This window comes from Pecten maximus, chromosome 14, assembly GCF_902652985.1.
Source record: "Pecten maximus chromosome 14, xPecMax1.1, whole genome shotgun sequence".
Lineage (NCBI taxonomy): Eukaryota > Metazoa > Mollusca > Bivalvia > Pectinida > Pectinidae > Pecten > Pecten maximus.
In genome coordinates, this window is record NC_047028.1 from 22,818,394 (window position 1) to 22,827,842 (window position 9,449).

Here is a 9,449-nt window from a genome sequence, read left to right on the forward strand (position 1 = left end):
TTTTGAATTTTTTTATTGGGTTCTCTATAAGTTAAACATATTGCTGGTTTAATGTTTTATGAATTCTTAACATTTTGTAGGTTTATATAGGTAATGCAAACGTGCTTCCCTGCGTCACGACCTTAATGTTAGCCATTAGTAAAGTATCCCTGTATCAAATGTTAATTTAACAATAACATGAAAACTGTCTAAAATCATCAAATGAATACAATGTAGCGTTTATATTGATATATAACCAACTGCAAATATACATCTATTTACATATCATTCTACGCTAATACTCCACTAATGGAAAGAAAAGCCATTTGAATCGTTCCAGGAACGTGTGCCATTCATATGCACATTAAAGCCTTATGCTAGATTATGTATATCAAGACATCAAAGCGACCCCGGCAATATCAACATTACTCTTTGTTTTACACATACAGAGTGTCATATTGGGCGATCAATCCGCTTTGTCCCGTTAAATTGCCGTAACGATTGTGTAGCCACTTACCATCAACCAGTTGATACTATATTCTAGTCATGAAAGCCCGGGTTCAACCATACATTGTTGGAAGAGTTATTTGTTTATCTATGTGTGTTTAAGGGGTAGACGTCCCCTCCCAAGAGCTGTAGTTCATATCAGAACGGATGTCAAGGAGACGCAAACAGCGGAAAGAGGCAACTGCTGTTTGTTTTTTTGGTATTTCATCTATGATCTTAAGCAAAAGCAAAACAAAAACAAACACTTACACTTGAGCGGGTGGATAAGATGCAGAATAGAATAGAAGACAAAGAGGAACACACTCTACTATCCTAAATTCATCTTCATTTTCGAAGTGTAGCGATTATGATGCAGAATCGTACTAATTCCAGGCTGTTTTAACACTGATGCGGCCCGCTAAAATTATACCTGCATGGCCAATTCCTTGATTCTCACTCGTGTTGTGTCACACAGCTAAGGTTTACATGCCTGACTACAGTAACAAACGCTACACTTCAAAACAAGAAAACGTCATGAATGTCTTGCTTTTATTGATGGCAACCGAGATTCTCCTGGTAATGATATTAAAAAGGTATGATGACTCCATGGTTACTATGATGATATCCTAACATTTGCTGTTGTTGTTGTGTCCATAGTTCCCGTTTTTTTTATTGGTCATTGATTTCTTCTAGAGGTCTTGACAAAATACCATGTAAGCATGAGATCAATGAACACCCCAGATGAAGTTTGAAGTTGATTATCACGCTCTTTAAAAAGTAAAAGAAAACTATTAGATGTTTGTCGATCATCGGACTATTGCCAAAACCATTATTATGGTGTCGAACTTATTGAAACAATAATAAATAAAGTTTTTGTTTCCCAATTCATGCAGCGATATATTCCCTGCGATTTGATATTAGTCACCGCTTTGTTGACCATTCCCTTGTTGGATATTATATTGTTATTATATTATATTTTTTTCTTCAATTCCTTTTGGTCACGCCCTAAATGCAAATGGTAACTGTTGATGTAGAGAGTATAATGCGAACTTACTTCCTCAAACTGGTGCCTAGAACTTGAATGTAAGTTAAGAGATGTAGAGTTTGTTCGAGCGTCGGCATTATCTGTGGATTAAGATACGTGTAAATGTCATACCAAATATACCATAATTCTCTATATATTTAATATAAGAAATTCTCATCCTTGAACATAACATTCAAATTACTTATGGATGGTGTTGTTGGTTTAGAATAAACTCACGTAATATAATATATTAATGTAAAATGACCCTACATAAAAAATAACGGAATTGATTCAATCATGGGCTTATTGCAGCTCCCTTTTTAATTTAAGTATCTTATTTTGCCTACATTAATTTCCTAGATTTCCGTAATGCATTTCATTGCTTTTGTTCCTAGTATCAATGACCTTGAAGGATGAAACAGCTGTTAGATACAGTTTTGTATGCATCCCACAGTATGAATGTATCTCTATCCAAGATCACAATTGATAATAATATTCACTGGTGTGTCTTTGTTAATTCCGTCTTCTCGACATTTTGATTATACATAATAAATTATTTCATTCTATCCAAGTCATCTTCCTTATCATTTTCATTTTTCCACCACATTTAATAATATCATCGAAATAAGCACGAGCCTCATCTAAGGCAATACAAATGTATATAAACGAGATATGATGGTCGAGTAGCACAGAGTTAACACATCACTTGTCATTATTCACGCAAAAATACATTAGTGACTTTGCTTAACACATGTTACATTATATGGGTATTATGAAAACTACATCTACAAACTACAAATAAAATTGGTGAGATTTTGCATATTCTCGCGGCGTCCCATTTATGAGCATTATTAGTGGTCTCCATATTTTATCCAGTCTCGACTCTTACATACTTTTATTGGTTGTCACCTCATTGTACTATTCTGGATTGCTTTCCAAGCTTGTTTGCTTATACTCCTTTCTATCCCAGTGATGTTCGTTTAGAACGTCCCTCTCAACAAGAATTCAGCCTCAACCGTTTATGGCTACTGCACAAGCTTATATTCCTACTCGAGCTTGACATTGCTTTATACGGAATACTATAGTTATACCTGCCCCAGTGTTGTCTCCAGAGATATTTTAAATACGCAATTGCCAATCCTACCGAAGTATTTACTCGGATGTATAATATTCAAACACAGCATGTTACCAGATGTCATGTAACATAATTGACCAAACATGAAACATTTTCTTTTTTTATCGATTATCACAGAAAACTTTTGTAGATTTCTACCATAAGGTGTGATGTCATCTAGTCATAAGGGTAGTTCCTAATCTAGGCGATAAGCTCTGTCGACTGACTTTTAGTCCCTGAAGTCAGCCGCTATCCCTTATGCCACAGGTGCAATCTTGGGGATAGGTGCACATACATTTTGTACATCATGTTCCTTTAAAACATTTCAATGTATTGTATCGTGTATCAAAACACATATTTTCTTCAGTCCGAATTACCACTGTTGTAATAGGTGTTGTCACACACGACGATAACCCAGTCGATTGTTAATAATTTATTAAGTAGGAAAATACCCTGTAAGAGACAACTACTAATATACAATAAAAGCTCTCACAGTCAAGGAAAAGACCTCTCAATCTTGACAAATATAATTCTACTACATGTACTCATATACTCTTCTTACACACTATATCGAATTACAAATTATCTTTAGAATAAAACCAGATTACATATCTTAACAATTCAAAGAATTCACAGTTATTATTATATATGATAATATATACATTACGATAAGGAAGAGTTCGTATTTTTACCTTAACGATATGGATTCTATATACGAGCTTTATAACTTTTCAATTGTCTACAGAAAGCACTGAGAACAACTAAGAACAACTTACCCTACATATTATGCAGTGGTAACTATTTACGGATTCGTAATGGACTTGGTCTCCTACATTTTCACTAAATATTCCTAAACTCACAAAACACAATATTTCTGAATGATGACATGTACTGATTAAAATATCTAGCAACTTTGTAGATATACAGAAGTCACATACATTATAAATATATAGATTCAAACTGGAAAAATAGCATTACTCAATCCTCGAAAGAATTCCATAATATTAACCTTATAGTAATTTATTATGCTGTATTGTATATATAATGAATTAACTACAGTTACCAACAATAATATAAGAATAACTTACCAATGATCCCATCCCTCTTGAACAGATTGTTGTTATGAACCGCTCTCTTACCTGGCCTGAGATAAAGCTGACTCAATCTTTCCTTACATTATAAACTGTCTAAAAAGCATGCGTATTTCCTGCTCTGAATATTATCCAATAAAAACAACCAGTCAAGTTCAGTCCACAGGTCAGTCCAAGTTCAAAGGTCTAACTTCATATTTTAATCCATATATCTACCAAGCAAACCTACACACAAGTAAATTCTGTTCACATTATCCATTAACCCCATGGCATATAACCTGGCTGATAACACAGGTATGTTTATAATACCTTTATTAAAATACATTATAAATTGAGCAAATAAATATAACATTAGAACTAAATTACAATATTTCCTGAAACATATTATAATAATTTGAAATACAAATGTTACACTACTACAGCATCATTGACGAGACGAAGCAGTCACATTGTGTCGTTTATTCTTCATTATTCGACAATCATTAAGTATACAAAGCTAGATTTCATCATTTTACTGGATAATGGTATTCATTTGAGTATCTACAGTTCACTTTGACGATAGCTAGATCAGTGACGATGATTTAATATGAGGTAACCAACGAAAAAGTTACATCTTACTCTGTATGATAAGTAATATGCATCGTGTAGTAGACCAACGTTTAACCACTTAGACACACAATAGTCAGGTACACAGGGACGTTGTCAATATAAATATACATCTAATATCCCTGCACAACAATTAATACAATGGGAGCAAGTGCTATTTTAAAGGTGATATGGATAAATTGGTTTGTCAAGTGATACGATAATACATTGTGAAGTAAACGGCTCTCAGTTTTTTACGATGATGTGATATACACAATATATATCACATTTGCAACCACAAGCATTAAAAAGAACAGTGCCAAAAACAATCTGTCGACGAGTACACCGAATTCCTTTTTCGTTACCACAGGGACATCACTCTCTATCTCCGTTTTCTTTAAAGTATCGGTATCGCTAACAACATTTAAAACCTCGTCAGTTTTGTTAGGCGTAGGATTACTTTCAAATCTTTCCGCAGGCTTTGTTTTCTCATATGCTACACTGCTACAGATACAGGCAATCTTCGCAAGCCAAAGTGGAATCAGCTCGTCTCTTTCCGCCATATGGAATCTCAGTCCAACTAGAGTCGTGAAGAGAATAAGAGCACTATATCCCAGAGTAAAAATGAGATAAAAAGTGAAGATTGACACTGGATTGGTCACAGGGAGCTTTTCTGATATCAGTGTCATGTAGACGGAAAACGAGAGAAACATTGTGACAGAGAAAGACACTCTCTCTCCAGACTGTGGAGGAAGAATGTATACAGCTAGGTTGAGGAAACATAGCAAGACAATTGGTGTCAATAGATTAACAATGATATATTCAGGTTTTCGTTGAAAGATCACTCCAAAAGTAGCGACACTTTTATAAACTGAAGTGCTATTATATGCGTAGAATCCAATCACATCCCATTGTGATATATCGTCCAAAGTAGAAATGTTATTGGAACTAACTGAAGTTATCACAAGCTCACTGGAAAAATATTCAGCAGAAGAAAGTTTGATGGAGCAGTTATGTCTATCAAACGGATATAAACTCATATCGGGTTGGCAAGTCGTACTCATCAAGACAGTCACGGCGAAACGTTGCCATCCTCTATTACTGCCGCGGATACTACCTTCCATAAACAAGTCCCGTATTTTATTATTTCCGGTTGGGTTGTTCAATACCAGCACTGGATTCCACACCTTGGCACAGCTGAATGTTGAATAAAACATTTTGTGATCATTGAAATTCCACTGTAAAATGTCATTAATCCACGTGATCTCGAATGTTGATATTGTGACTAACTCTCCAGATACCTCGTGAAAATCATTTATGGAATGCAGTTTCCACTTGACATAGATATGAATTGGTTCATTTTGATCTTTCTTGGGACGCAGATGTTTAGTGTAATTCTCAAGAAGACGAATGTGGAATTTGTCAGCCATTTCATAAGTGACGTTCCAGGATTCGACATTATTACAAAACAAATAAAGAAATGCGAATAAGATTAGATACATATCTCAGTCCTTAGTTATTCACTCTCGGATGCTTTTCAGTAGCACTGTAATGTCTCCAAGTCCTCTTTGTGAATTTATTGGGTTCTCTATAAGTTAAACATATTGCTGGTTTAATGTTATATGACGTCACGACCTGTATGTTAGCCATTAGTAAAGTATCCCTGTATCAAATGTTAATTTAACAATAACATGAATACTGTCTAAAATCATGAAATGAATAAAACGTAGCGTTTATATTGATATATAACCAACTGCAAATATACATCTATTTACATATCATTCTACGCTGATACTCCACTAATGGAAAGAAAAATCCATTTGAATCGTTCCAGGAACGTGTGCCATTCATATGCACATTAAAGCCTTATGCTAGATTATGTATATCAAAACATCAAAGTGAGCCCGGCAATATCGAACATTACTCTTTGTTTTACACATACAGAGTGTCATATTGGGCGATCAATCCGCTTTGTCCCGTTAAATTACCGTAACGATTGTGTAGCCACTTACCATTAATCAGTTGATACTATATTCTAGTCATGAAAACCCGGGTTCAACCATACATTGTTGGAAGAGTTATTTGTTTATCTCTGTGTGTTTCAGGGATGGACGTCCCCTCCCAAGAGCTGTAGTTCATATCAGAACGGATGTCAAGGAGACGCAAACAGCGGAAAGAGGCAACTACTGGTTTTTTTTTTTGTTTTTTTTTTTGTTATTTCATCTATGACCTTAAGCAAAAGCAAAAATTCATCTTCTGTTTCGAAGTGTAGCGATTATGATGCAGAATCGTACTAATTCCAGGCTGTTTTAACACTGATGCGACCCGCTAAGATTATACCTGCATGGCCAATTCCTTCTGATTCTCACTCGTGTTGTGTCACACTACACACAGCTAAGGTTTACACGCATGACTACAGTAACAAACGCTACACTTCAAAACAAGAAAATGTCATGAATGTCTTGCTTTTATTGATGGCAACCGAGATTCTCCTGGTAATGGTATTAAAAAGGTATGATGACTCCATGGTTACTATGATGATATCCTAACATTTGCTGTTGTTGTTGTGTCCATAGTTCCCGTTTTTGTATTGGTCATTGATTTCTTCTAGAGGTCTTGACAAAATACCATGTAAGCATGAGATCAATGAACACCCCAGATGAAGTTTGAAGTTGATTATCACGCTCTTTAAAAAGTAAAAGAAAACTATTAGATGTTTGTCAATCATCGGACTATTGCCAAAAACATTATTACAGTGTCGAACTTATTGAAACAATAATAAATGAAGGTAAATGAAGTTCTTGTTTCCCGATTCATGCAGCGATGTATTTCCTGCGATTTGATATTAATCACCGCTTTGTTGACCATTCCCTTGTTGGATATTATATTGTTATTATAATATATTTTTTTCTTCAATTCCTTTTGTTCACGCCCTAAATGCAAATGGTAACTGTTAATATAGAGAGTATAATGCGAACTTACTTCCTCAAACTGGTGCCTAGAACTTGAATGTAAGTGAAGAGATGTAGAGTTTGTTCGAGCGTCGGCATTATCTGTGGATTAAGATACGTATAAATGTTATACCAAATAGACCATAATTCTCTATATATTTAATATAAGAAATTCTCATCCTTGAACATAACATTCAAATTACTTATGGATGGTGTTGTTGGTTTAGAACAAACTCGCGTGATCTATATTAATGTAAAATTACCCTACATAAAAAATAACGGAATTGATTCAATCATGGGCTTATTGCAGCTCCCTTTTTAATTTAAGTATCTTAGTTTGCCTACATTTATTTCCTAGATTTCCGTAATGCATTTCATTGCTTTTGTTCCTAGTATCAATGACCTTGAAGGATGAAACAGCTGTTAGATACAGTTTTGTATGCATCCCACAGTATGAATGTATCTCTATCCAAGATCACAATTGATAATAATATTCACTGGTGTGTCTTTGTTAATCCTGTCTTCTCAACATTCTTTAACGTATTTTGTCTTTGAGATTGTTATATAACATACATAATAAATTATTTCATTCTATCCAAGTCATCTTCCTTATCATTTTCATTTTTCCACCACATTTAATAATATCATCGAAATAAGCACGAGCCTCATCTAGGGCAATATGTAAACGATATATGATGGTCGAGTAGCACAGACTTAACACATCACTTGTCATTATTCACGCAAAAATACATTAGTGACTTTGCTTAACACATGTTACATTATATGGGTATTATGAAAACTACATGTACAAACTACAAATAAACTTGTTGAGATTTTACATATTCTCGCGGCGTCCCATTTATGAGCATTATTAGTGCCATGTTTCCTACGTTCATGGGGTCTCCATATTTTATCCAGTCTCGACTCTTACATACTTTTATTGGTTGTCACCTCATTGTACTATTCTAGATTGCTTTCCAAGCTTGTTTGATTATACTCCTTTCTATCCCAGTGATGTTCGTTTAGAACGTCCCTCTCAACAAGAATTCAGCCTCAACCGTTTATGTCTACTGCACAAGCTTATATTCCTACTCGAGCTTGACATTGCTTTATACGGAATACTATAGTTATACCTGCCCCAGTGTTGTCTCCAGAGATATATTAAATACGCAATTGCCAATCCTACCGAAGTATTTACTCGGATGTATAATATTCAAATACAGCATGTTACCAGATGTCATGTAACATAATCGACCAAACATGAAACATTTTCTTTTTTTATCGATTATCACAGAAAACTTTTGTAGATTTCTAGCATAAGGTGTGATGTCATCTAGTCATTAGGGTAGTTCCTAATCTAGGCGATAAGCTCTGTCGACTGACTTTTAGTCCCTGAAGTCAGCCGCTATCCCTTATGCCACAGGTGCAATCTTGGGGATTGGTGCACATACATTTTGTACATCATGTTCCTTTAAAACATTTCAATGTATTGTATCGTGTATCAAAACACATATTTTCTTCAGTCCGAATTACCACTGTTGTAATAGGTGTTGTCACACACGACGATAACCCAGTCGATTGTTAATAATTTATTAAGTAGGAAAATACCCTGTAAGAGACAAATACAAATATACAATAAAAGCTCTCACAGTCAAGGAAAAGACCTCTCAATCTTGACAAATATAATTCTACTACATGTACTCATATACTCTTCTTACACACTATATCGAATTACAAATTATCTTTAGAATAAAACCAGATTACATATCTTAACAATTCAAAAAATTCACAGTTATTATTATATGATAATATATACATTACGATAAGGAAGAGTTCGTATTTTTACCTTAACGATATGGATTCTATATACGAGCTTGATAACTTTTCAATTGTCTACAGAAAACACTGAGAACAACTAAGAACAACTTACCCTACATATTATGCAGTGGTATCTATTTACGGATTCGTAATGGACTTGGTCTCCTACATTTTCACTAAATATTCCTAAACTCACAAAACACAATATTTCTGAATGATGACATGTACTGATTAAAATATCTAGGATTTTTGTAGATATACAGAAGTCATATACATTATAAATATATAGATTCAAACTGGAAAAATAGCATTACTCAATCCTCGAAAGAATTCCATAATATTAACCTTATAGTAATTTTTATGCTGTATAGTATATATAATAAATTACCTACAGTTACCAA